Below are 615 nucleotides of genomic sequence, written 5' to 3'. Positions count from 1 at the left end.
GGCCAAAAACTAGCTAAATCAGTCCTCCCGTTTGTCCTAGCGAATGCCTGATTGGGGTTAAGAAGTAAGTAAGGGTTTCCCACCAGCTAAAAGAAGGGTGTCCAGTTTCAACCTCGTTAATTTGTTTTGACGTAAGTATGATACTGCTGTGGTACTTATACTGGAAGTACAATAATTTTAAAAATATATATAGCCAATTTATTACCAATTAATAAATACTGTAATTGGTAATTAACATCCGAAACATTGAGTAATGAATCCAAACGAGCAACGCACTCTTATTCTCATTTCTCTCCATACACTGCCGCACCGTATGCAAATTAAAAGCTCACGATATTTTCATTGAATCGCTCAGGTCGAATATTTCGGCTCTTTGGTTAAGAAACACCCCGCTATGATTTTTTACCATGCCAATGCCATTTCCACTTTTTTTCTAGGAAAAAAGCATGATAGCTACATGTACATGTGAAAGAAGGAAGCGGTGGTGCATGGTTAGATCTACATGAACAGCAAGTAAAGGTTGCTATGGTTCGACTAAGATGCTTCTTTGAATAAATTAAATCGAGTCTCAATGTCACATTCTCAGTTATACAATCAATTATTAAACGCTCACTT

This window comes from Phytophthora parasitica, assembly GCF_000247585.1.
Source record: "Phytophthora parasitica INRA-310 unplaced genomic scaffold supercont2.155, whole genome shotgun sequence".
NCBI lineage: Eukaryota > Oomycota > Peronosporomycetes > Peronosporales > Peronosporaceae > Phytophthora > Phytophthora nicotianae.
The sequence above is the reverse complement of the archived record's forward strand: the minus strand, read 5'-3'. Positions refer to the sequence as shown.